This window comes from Oncorhynchus tshawytscha, linkage group LG10 (genome assembly GCF_018296145.1).
Source record: "Oncorhynchus tshawytscha isolate Ot180627B linkage group LG10, Otsh_v2.0, whole genome shotgun sequence".
Classification (NCBI taxonomy): Eukaryota; Metazoa; Chordata; class Actinopteri; order Salmoniformes; family Salmonidae; genus Oncorhynchus; species Oncorhynchus tshawytscha.
In genome coordinates, this window is record NC_056438.1 from 47,624,047 (window position 1) to 47,633,467 (window position 9,421).

The following is a 9,421-nucleotide window of genomic DNA, read 5'->3' on the forward strand; positions in this document are numbered from 1 at the left end:
AATTTTTCACACAGTGCATCTTTCCGTTGCGGGATGGGCCATTTGTGAAATGTTTGGCAAAATTAGAGTATATCCACTTCTCCAGGCACTATGCCACTGCTGGCTGGCGCTATTTAAAACTTGTTTAAAAGAAGGCAATATTTATTTTGATGAGCGAGGGAGAAATAACTTGTAGTATTGGTCGTATTGGTTGCTGTGGAGATGGCCAAACACGTCGAGTTCCTTGGCGTACACATCTCAGAGGAGCTAAAATGGTCAAACCACATGGACACCATGGTGAATGCACGACAGCGACTGTTCAACCATCCCAGCCTGGTACAGCAACTCCCCTGACCGCAAGGCGCTACAGCGGGTAGCATGCTCAGCCGACTGCACCATTGGGTGCACACTGCCTGCCCTCCGGGACACCTACAACACCAGCTGTCGCAGGAAGCTCAAGAAGATCATCAGGGACCCGAGCCACTGGTCCCTTCATCTGTCAGTTAATTCAATTGTTGAATCATGTTTTGTCATGATTATGACTCATTTCAAGTAACTATCTGCAGGTTTAAAGAAACTTTCAATATACTTTGCGTAGAAACACAAATAAAAGCATGTAGATAGAAAGATGTGTGTGTGATGTATGCTAGAATGAAGGCTCAGCTGCATATGCATATTAGCCAATACATATGGCATAGCCTACACATATATAGGATACCTTGCAATTCAGTCTCCTCTCAAAACTGTTGTACAATGTGCTCTGCAATGAGATAACCAGAGTTTTGTTTTCTGATCCAGATTAGTTCTCAAATAGCAGCTAGCTGCCCAATACCATGGTGGGCATGCATAATATTGGATGCTTTGGAATATAAGGTATGGAGAATGAATGATAAAGAGCCTGTAGTAGGATTGAAGAAAAATCAGTTGGGAAATTAATGTTTGAGTTAGATCAATAGATGTTCAGCGAATGTGAGTCTATTTACACTGAAAAATATATATAAACGCAACGTGACAATTTCAAAGAATTTAGGGACATTTTCAGCATCCAGGAATTGTGTACAGATCCTGGCGAAATGGGGCCATGTATTATCATGCTGAAACATGAGGTGATGGCAGCAGATGAATGGCACAAAAATGGGCCTCAGGATCTCGTCACAGTAGCTTTGTGCATTCAAATTGCCATCGATAAAATGCAATTGTGTTTGTTGTCCGTAGTTTATGCTTGTCCATACCATAACCCCACCATGGAGCACTCTGTTCACAACATTGACATCAGCAAACCGCTCGCCCACACTCTGCCATCTGCCTGGGATTCATCCGTCGTGCCAGTGGCCATCCAAGGTGAACATTTGCCCACTGAAGTCGATTATGACGCCAAACTGCAGTCAGGTCAACACCCTGGTGAGGACGACGAGCACGCAGAAGAACTTCCCTGAGACGGTTTCTGACCGTTTGTGCAGAAATTCTTTGATTGTGCAAACCCACCATTTCATCAGCTGTCTGGGTGGCTGCTCTCAGACAATCCCGCAGGTGAAGAAGCCAGATGTGGAGGTCCTTGGCTGGCGTGGTTACTCGTGGTCTGTGGTTGTGAGGCCGGTTGGACGTATTGTCATATTCTCAATAACAATGTTGGAGGCATCGTATGGTAGAGAAATTAACATGAAAGTCTCTGGCAACAGCTCTGGTGGACATTTCTGCAGTCAGCATGTCAATTGCACGCTCCCTCAAAACTTGAGACATTGAGGCATGTGTTGTGCGAAAAAACTGCAGATTTTAGAGTGGCAATTTTATTGTCCCCAGCACAAGGTGCAGCTGTGTAATGATCATGCTGTTTAATCAGCTTATTGATATGCCACACCTGTCAGGAGGATGTTGTGTTACAGCCTGAATTCAAAATTGATTCAATATATAAACTCTGCAAAAAAAGAAACGTCCTCTCACTATCAACTGCGTTTATTTTCAGCAAACTTAACATGTGTAAATATCTGTATGAACATAACAAGATTCAACAACTGAGACAGAAACTAAACAAGTTCCACAGACATGTGACTAACAGAACTGGAATAATGTGTCCCTGGACAAAGGGGGGTTCAAAATCAAAAGTAAAAGTCAGTATCTGGTGTGGCCACCAACTGCATTAAGTACTGCAGTGCATCTCCTCCTCATGGACTGCACCAGATTTGACAGTTCTTGCTGTGAGATGTTACCCCACTCTTCTACCAAGGCAGCTGCAAGTTTCCGGACATTTCTGGGGAGAATGGCCCTAGCCCTCACCCTCCAATCCAACAGGTCCCAGACGTGCTCAATGGGATTGAGATCCGGGCTCTTCACTGGCCATGGCAGAACACTGACATTCCTGTCTTGCAGGAAATCATGCACAGAACGAGCAGTATGGCGGGTGGCATTGTCATGCTGGAGGGTCATGTCAGGATGAGCCTGCAGAAAGGGTACGACATGAGGGAGGAGGATGTCTTCCCTGTAATGCACAGCGTTTAGATTGCCTGCAATGACAACAAGCTCAATCTGATGATGCTGTGACACACCGCCCCAGACCATGACGGACCCTCCACCTCCAAATCGATCCCGCTCCAGAGTACAAGCTTCGATGTAATGCTCATTCCTTCGCCGATAAACGCAAATCCGACCATCACCTCTGGTGAGACAAAATCACGACTCGTCAGTGAAGAGCACTTTTTTACTGTCCTGTCTGGTCCAGCGACGGTGGGTTTGTGCCCATAGGCAACGTTGTTGCCGGTGATGTCTGGTGAGGACCTGCCTTACAACAGGCCTACAAGCCCTCAGTCCAGCCTCACTCAGCCTATTGCGGACAGTCTGAGCACTGATGGGGTTGTGCATTCCTGGTGTAACTCTGGCAGTAGTTGTTGCCATCCTGTTTTCAGTTTTCATAACTGTGACCTTAATTGCCTACCGTCTGTAAGCTGTTAGGGTCTTAACGACCGTTGCACAGGTGCATGTTCATTCATTTTTCATGGGTCATTGAATAAGCATGGGAAACAGTGTTTAAACCCTTTACAATGAAGATCTGTGAAGTTATTTGGATTTTTACGAATTATCTTTGAAAGATAGGGTCCTGAAAAAGGGACTTTCTTTTTTTGCTGAGTTCATGATGTTCTCTCACCCATCTACACACAATAGCCCATAATGACAGTGAAAACATGTTTTCCCATCCCATTTTGCAAATGTATTGAAAATTAAATACAGAAATATCTCATTTACGTAAGTATTCACACCCCTGATTCAATACATGTTAGAATCCTCTTTGGGACTCTTTCTGCGTAAGTCTCTAAGAGCTTTGCTTGCCTAGATTGTACAATATTTGCACATTGTTATTTTTACAATTCTTCAAGCTCTGTCAAGTTGATTGTTGATCATTGCTAGACAGACATTTTCATGTCTTGCCATAGATTTTCAAGCCGATTTAATCAAAACGGTAACTAGGCCATTCAGGAACATTCAATGTCCTAAGCAACCCCAGTGTACATTTGGCAACCCCAGTGTACGCAACCCCAGTGTACATTTGGCAACCCCAGTGTACGCAACCCCAGTGTACATTTGGCCTTATGTTTTAGGTTATTGTCTGTTGGAAAGCAGACTGAAACAGTTTTTCCTCTAGGATTTTGTCTGTGTTTACCTCAATTCCATTTATTTTTATCATTAAAAAAACTCCCTAGTCCTTGCCGATGACAAGCATACCCATAATATGATGCAGCCACCACCATGCTTAAATAATATGAAGAGTGGTACTCAGTGATGTGTTGTGTTGGATTTTCCCCAAAGATAGCGCTTTGTATTCAGGACAAAAAGTTCATTCTTTTGGCAAATTATTTCAGTATTACTTTAGTGCCTTATTGCAAACAGGATGCATGTTTTGGAATATTTTATTCTGTATAGGCTTCCTTCTAATTCACACTGTCAATTAGGTTTGTTTTGTGGAGTAACTACAATGTTGTTGATCCATCCTCAGTTCTCATATCACAACCATAAAGGGATACTTCGGGATTTTGCCAATGAGGCCCTTTATCTACTTCCCCAGAATCAAATAAACTTGCGGATACCATTTTTATGTCTCTGTGTCCAGTATGAATGAAGTTAGAGCTAGTTTTGTGAATCAATGCTAACTAGCGTTAGCACAATGACTGGAAGTCTATGAGTATCTGCTAACACGCAATGCCAAAAGCCTGGGCCTCTGATGGAGACTCTAGAACTGTTATCAATGCATGCTTCAGTATTCCCTTCTCTCTAAGAGCATTTGTGTGCTCAGGCCCCATAGGCCTGTCAACATTTCCCCACGCTGGTCACCAATGTAGCTGACCAATGTAGAGAGAGATATTTACATCTTAGTCTTATCCAGAGCGATTCACAAGAGGAAAACATAGACAGATTTTTTTAACTAGTCACTTTGGAGATTCAAACCAGCAACTTTTCGGTTCAGACCCAATGCCCTTAGCCACTAGGCCACCTGCCACCCTGTCAAGACCGAGTTAGACAAAACCCACAAAGAAAAGACAACAGGCAAATGAAGTAAATAGTGAAGGCAGGGTAGTTTAAACTGCAGGACTTGGTGAATAGATCTTGAGAGACTAAAGTGAGAGACAATAATGAATAAAAATGCTCAAACAAGCATGCGTATCTGTAGTGGGTGTTCTTCAACTCTAAAAATACAAATAATCTATCAAAGAAAAGGGAACAGGCAAGGTTATGGCTAGTTCAAACTGCAGTAGGATGGTTCTCCTCACAGGTGAATGAATCAGCCCATTTCTGGGAACAGGGTACAGGAGAGCTGAATAGATCATGTGAGACAAAAGTTAGAGTCAAGAAGGAATAAAATAAATCATCACAGCAAAGGAATGCATTTTGTGAGTTAGAAAATGTACATCCTGACATCTCTGTAATCATCCTACTCCAACTATTGACAGGGATAATGTGGCATTTCTTATTTGTCAGTATGAATGAAAATAGTCGGTCCTGCTCTGATTACTATCGATTTTTGTAGTCTTAAATTATTACTTTGAATAAACTTACGTTGCCGATTTGAATGCACAGAGGTACTGTGACGAGATCCCGAGGCCCACTGTCGTGCCATTCATCCACCGCCATCACCTCATGTTTCAGCATGATAACGTACAGCCCCATGTCGCAAGGACCTGTACACAGTTCCTGGATGCTGAAAATGTCCCAGTTCTTCCATGGCCTGCATACTCACAATTGAGCATGATTGGGATGCTCTGGATCGACGTGTACTACAGCGTGTCCAGTTCCCCCCAATATCCAGCAACTTCACACAGCCATTGAAGAGAAGTGGGACAACAGCAGCCTGATCAACTCTATGCAATGGAGATGTGTCGAGCTGCATGAGGCAAATGGTGGTCACACCAGATACTGACTGGTTTTCCGATCCACGCCCCTACCTTTTTTTTAAGGTATACAGTGGGGCCAAAAAAGTATTTAGTCAGCCACCAATTGTGCAAGTTCTCCCACTTAGAAAGATGAGAGGCCTGTAATTTTCATCATAGGTACACTTCAACTATGACAGACAAAATTAGAAGAAAAAAAATCCAGAAAATCACATTGTAGGATTTTTAATGAATTTATTTGCAAATTATGGTGGAAAATAAGTATTTGGTCACCTACAAACAAGCAAGATTTCTGGCTCTCACAGACCTGTAACTTCTTCTTTAAGAGGCTCCTCTGTCCTCCACTCGTTACCTGTATTAATGGCACCTGTTTGAACTTGTTATCAGTATAAAAGACACCTGTCCACAACCTCAAACAGTCACACTCCAAACTCCACTATGGACAAGACCAAAGAGCTGTCAAAGTACACCAGAAACAAAATTAGACCTGCACCAGGCTGGGAAGACTGAATCTGCAATAGGTAAGCAGCTTGGTTTGAAGAAATCAACTGTGGGAGCAATTATTAGGAAATGGAAGACATAGAAGACCACTGATAATCTCCCTCGATCTCGGGCTCCATGCAAGATCTCACCCCGTGGGGTCAAAATAATCACAAGAACGGTGAGCAAAAATCCCAGAACCACACGGGGGGACCTAGTGAATGACCTGCAGAGACCTGGGACCAAAGTAACAAAGCCTACCATCAGTAACACACTACGCCGCCAGGGACTCAAACCCTGCAGTGCCAGACGTGTCCCCCTGCTTAAGCCAGTACATGTCCAGGCCCGTCTGAAGTTTGCTAGAGAGCATTTGGATGATCCAGAAGAAGATTGGGAGAATGTCATATGGTCAGATGAAACCAAAATAGAACTTTTTGGTAAAAACGCAACTCGTTGTGTTTGGAGGACAAAGAATGCTGAGTTGCATCCAAAGAACACCATACCTACTGTGAAGCATGGGGTGGAAACATCATGCTTTGGGGGTTTTTCTGCAAAGGGACCAGGATGACTGATCCGTGATAAGGAAAGAATGAATGGGGCCATGTATCGTGAGATTTTGAGTGAAAACCTTCTTCCATCAGCAAGGGCATTGAAGATGAAACGTGGCTGGGTCTTTCAGCATGACAACGATCTCAAACACACCGCCCGGGCAACGAAGGAGTGGCTTCGTAAGAAGCATTTCAAGGTCCTGGAGTGCCCTAGCCAGTCTCCAGATCTCAACCCCATAGAAAATCTTTGGAGGGAGTTAAAATTCCGTGTTGCCCAGTATGTTGCCCCAAAACATCACTGCTCTAGAGGAGATCTGCATGGAGGAATGGGCCAAAATACCAGCAAGTGTGTGAAAACCTTGTGAAGACTTACAGAAAACATTTGACCTCTGTCATTGCCAACAAAGGGTATATAACAAAGTATTGAGAAACTTTTGTTATTGACCAAATACTTATTTTCCACCATAATTTGCAAATAAATTCATTAAAAATCCTACAATGTGATTTTCTGGATTTTTTTTCTTCTCATTTTGTCTGTCATAGTTGAAGTGTACCTATGATAAAAATTACAGGCCTCTCCCATCTTTTTAAGTGGGAGAACTTACACAATTGGTGGCTGACTAAATACTTTTTGCCCCACTGTATGTGATAAACAGATGCATATCTGTACTCCCAGTCATATGAAATCCATAGATTAGGGCCTATTTTATTCATTTAAATTAACAGATTTCCTTGTATGATCTGTAAATCAGTCAAATCTTTGAAAATCTTGCATGTTGTGTTTATATGTTTTGTTCAGTGTAGCTAGCTAACTCTTCTTCTTTGTCTTCTTTGGTGGTCTGCAAACACATATTATAGGTGCATGCCGCCACCTACTGTATTGGCTGTGTATCAGCCTACAATTCTGTAGTATGAATTCATTACACTTTGTGAAAAACTTGCCCTACCAACTAACCCAACACCCATGAAATCCTCCCCACTATTCCACTCCTTTGGCCCGCTCTGATCCTACTCCAGGCCAGCAGCCTGGGAGAACAAGACAGTAATCATTCAAAACATCTTGTAACACTTCTGCAGTAAAATCACGTACACCCAAGTACTTCTCTGTAGCTGCGACCACAACATCTATCCTCTGTGATTTACATACCATTCCTGCCGTACAAATGACAACCAAGGCCATGAACGCCAAAACTATCTTACTGAAGAACATGTTATTCCTATCACTCTCTATTGGCTTCGACCTACTCACATGGTTCGTCTGAGGATCCCTCACCCTCACCCTGGACCCATCTTCATCTACTATTCTCTTCACTGCCTCAGCATACGACACCTTGTGCACTACTCAAATCCTCGCAACCTCAACCTTTATCTCACTGGACACCTCTTTATCTCCCTGGACATCTCTTTATCTCAGTGGACACCTCTTTATCTCAGTGGACACCTCTGATATCCAGCACCATGCGTAGCTCTACAGTTTACATACACAACTTCTTCCACCGATACTACACATTCCTTTGTCTCATGTCGTCCTGTACACTTCTCACATCTAGGTATCTCCCTCCTACACACTGCTTCCACATGATCATAAGTTTGATATCTAAAACACGGTAATGGGTTCAGGACAAATGCTTTCACTGGATAACTAACATGTCCTAACTTGACTTTTATCTGGTAATGGCTCTGCATCAGAACTCAGTAATACAGACCGTGTTTTCTCTGTTTCACCAAACAGACACTGGCAATCATCAACTTCAGTTGACCATCCTCAACACTTAATGCCACTCCAGTTTTTCGGCGCCCTACTCCGGAAAGGAAAACAAGTTACAGGTCTTGTCCCCAGTCGCGTGGTGTGGAGCACACGCTCCCTCTGGACGGCAGAAAGGCAAAAAAAAACACAATTCCATTTCAAGTCACTTTCACTGACCCAGCATTCCCTAACCTCTTCTCCACCCAATCTGACGCCACAGATGGATCAGCTAGAATGCAAGGATCCATTCTTTCCAGAAATTTCACTCCCACTGGACCAAAATCCCCTTTATCGCCATCAGGATGAGGCTCAAACTCAGCGGTCTTCACAGCACCTGCAGTTAATTCATCCTCATTCTCGTAATGTTCAATTTTCTTCTTAAGCACTCCATATTTAATATCTTAATATGTTCCACTTTCTTAATTTTTTCCCTGCTCGCCTTCTTACCAACCACTATGTGTTCCACGGACTCCATCTCCAAATCTGATAACCATTCGGGTGTACCCACCATCTTGTCCCTCACCTTCTTCCTCCCTCCCATCCAGCCCACCACCTACCTGTGCATGTGACTTATAAACTCCCTAAATTTAAATCACCGTCTGGAATCTGGATACCACTGTGAAATGCACAATTAGCTAACGTAACAACAAGCCAGAGTGAATGACCAATTCCTGCTGTATGCAAGGAAAGAGGAAGGGAGGAGGAGTTGAAGCCCCTCTGAAATTGAGTCATAGATTCGCACTGTTGCTTCCCACTGCTGGGCAGCAGTTGCTTCACCGGGCAGCTAGCTGTATCACATGCTGTTGGCGGTGGCTAATGTGGCCAATTTGTTCCATACTCAATTATATTTTGAGTAGGACAGCAGCATACACGAGAAATAACTTGTAATATTGGTAGTAACCATCTGGATGTCACAGTGATACAGTCTACTCCTGCTGGTCAATTGGGAGAGTTTGGGCTGCAAGCCGGCAACACAACAACACTGGGCACAGTGCGTTCCTCACTCCCGAGTCGTGCTTGCCATGCAACACTGCTGCGCTGCAGTAACTTAGAGGGAATTGGCTAGATAGTGTAGTTAATATCAGGCCAGGGTGACAGGCAGCTAATGCACATTTGTTGATTTTGCAGTCCGATAAAAACGAAATGATTCTGAACACTCCCAAGTCCCTTCTTTGGCAGAATCATTTTAGGATGACTGACTGAACCGATAACGTTCATCCCCACTTAGCTCTCGCTGCACGACATACGTCATACATTTTGGACACCAGGCATGTCCCTAGAGCCTCTCCCCT